The sequence below is a fragment of the Ailuropoda melanoleuca genome, chromosome 17 (assembly GCF_002007445.2).
Source record: "Ailuropoda melanoleuca isolate Jingjing chromosome 17, ASM200744v2, whole genome shotgun sequence".
Classification (NCBI taxonomy): Eukaryota; Metazoa; Chordata; class Mammalia; order Carnivora; family Ursidae; genus Ailuropoda; species Ailuropoda melanoleuca.
This window is the reverse complement of record NC_048234.1, coordinates 31,068,287-31,071,063: the sequence shown is the minus strand read 5'-3', so window position 1 is coordinate 31,071,063 and position 2,777 is coordinate 31,068,287.

Below are 2,777 nucleotides of genomic sequence, written 5' to 3'. Positions count from 1 at the left end.
TTGTGAGGCACTCTAGCAAATGAATTTGGTTGTGGGAACCTCTCATTTATAGCCAGTGGGTCAGAAACATAGGTAATCTCAACTGCCATTGATGTCAGAAGTGGGGGACAGTCTTATAGGGCTGAGACCTACCCCATACCTGTGGAATATGACACTATCTCCCAACAGAGAGTGTCAGAAGCAAGTTGAATTGTAGGATACCCAGCTGGGGTGGGAGAACTATGTGGTGGTGTGGGGAACAACTCCCCTCCCCCCATAGACACACGTGGAATTGGGTGACAAGAACCTTTAGGGCACTTGGAAGAGGCTTAGTGTGTGGGGAGGAGAGAAGATCCCAGGTGGGTAATAGGAAAGGGACAAGGCCAGTCCTAGGCAAGGCTGCAGTTTGATTGTCTGACTCAACCTGCTGCCTTCTGTGTCTGGTTAGCACCACTGTCCTTCAGGGAGCCAGAATTCCTGTGAGTTATTCCAACTCTTGTAGGAATCTAAGAAAGATCTGAAATCTACCATTCTGGGGATATTTGGCTTTTAATAAGGACCCAAATTGTAAGCTAAGGTCACATATCCAAATGAAGGACAAGTGAAGTTTTTTTAAGTGGTGATGGGTGTTTGGGTGGCTTTCCAAGGCTATGCACCTTGTTTTGTAGTTACTCCTGCCAACGCTGCCCTACACTGCTTTGACATGCTGAGGTTTGCTCCTCCATCTCTGAACAAAGGGGCAAAGAAGCACAAAGACGCAGAGAGGCCCTCTACCCTTGGAGGAATTGAACACTTGTCTTTTTTACCCCTCACAGCAGTCATTATGGATGAGAGGCTCAGAAAGTTATACTGAGCAGAGTGCTCTCTGAGCAGAGTTCTCTCTACAGAGAACCAGCCTGGTATTAAGTTCCTTGAGTTCACCTGTACTGAGATATATATTGTATGTTATATATTTAAATCATTTGGTCCCCTAATTCCAAGTCAGACATCCTTAGCAAAGAGTCTACTAGGGTACCAAAAAGTAATTACTGCCTTTTCTATATCTGATTGCCCCCAAATGATTATTGCGAGGTTGTTTATTGCCCCTATTCCTGTATCTTTCGGTAGGAAGTAATGGAGGTCTGTAGGTCTAAGTTCTCCAAAAGGCATATGGAACACTGAGTCCATTAGACTTTTGTATAAGAATTTTGTCTTCTCTCTGATTTTTCCAGTCCAGCAATAGGTCTTGCTAGGAACCCTGAAATTATATGGTGGGCAAGTATTCACTTACTTTTTCTTCTTATACATAGCTCACTTTTATAAATTTGACAAACCATTTCGACTGCCTTTGTATTTTGATGGGAATGAGCCCAGTGTATGCATATGATAAAATCATACAGGCTTACTATACTTTTTTTCTGCTTTAATTTATCTACTAGTACAATTAAAAGAATAAATTTGCATAAGTAAGAATGGTGCAGAGAAGTGTTTTGACCATCGGACTGTAGATTCACTTCAGGACTCACTTCAGGACCAAGCTAGATGGGGATGAACATTCTAGCAGACATTGATTTATGAGAAGGTTGCCCCTTTCCAGAAGAGCATCTCCATTTCCCACTGGGGAATTTCTTCTGTACTGTGAGTGGGTGAATAAATCCAATGGCCAGGGGTGCTATGCTAGTGGAGCTCCTGCACATGGCAAGAAACCTCAGGAGAGGCGAGCATGACTCTAACACGGCTCTTCTCCCCATGGCTGCCATTGCTCCAATTCCTCTAATATGCCAAACTCATTCCAGCTTCTGAGCCTTTGCCGTTGATGCTCTTGCCTGGAGCGCTGTGTCCCCAGATGGTCTATAATGAAAGCACCAGGAAAGCAGAGATTTCATCTGCTCTGTTCTGGTGTAACCCTAGTGCGTAGCCTATAGTCCACACTCAGAAAATGAAAGTCACTGAATGAATGAGCCCGTCTCTAGTAGTCAGGGGTAGGCAGTCGGCCTGGGTGATTGGCAATGGGTGACTTAAGCTTGACAGATCAGGCCCTTTCTCCCAGGATTTTGACTCTTGAGTGAAGGCATCAAGGCAGTGAGTGGTAGGTCATTCACTGTTGCACCCCAAAGGGGTTACAAGAACAAATTGAGATTCGTCCTGTGTGTGGCTTATGGAACCAGCCTCGTTATTTTATAGACCGCACTTAATATTTTACCCCCTCAAATACCACCTGAATATAGCTGTACTATTTAAACATGGGACTATTTAATCATCCTTCTGTTTTTCGTTTTGTTTTTCCTCTTCCTGGCTTGTTACAGATATCCAACTCCTATTCTTTGAAATTTTGGCCAATGCTTGTTTTTGCCATGTACCTTTTATTCCCTGTCTCAGAAAGAACTCTGTTTACGGTGTGTGGATTTTTTCAGTAATTGGATTTTTGTATCGTCTTTTACAGCTAACGGCAGCACTCAGTATGCTGCAGAAATAAAGATTGAGGATGGCTGGGGTAGAAGCCAAGAATTTGGGGGTTTTCCACTACTCATGTCTGTTGGAGAGAGAGCAGTCAGTCCCTCCAACCTAAATATTGTCCATAGCCTGAAGAAAAGCCATTATTCCAGAATAATCAGAGGCTAAAAAACCCAGAATTAACTTTTTAGGAATATGTACTATGGCTACTGATCAGTTTCTTCAGTAGCGCTTCCCCAGCTCAACAGACTGTTCCCCACATTGGTACCTATGAAAATGTGTGGTGCCCGTAAACACTAAGCATTTTGTTTCAATATTAAACTTTAAAGTGCTACATCAATTTTTAATGTGCAAACTATCCTTGA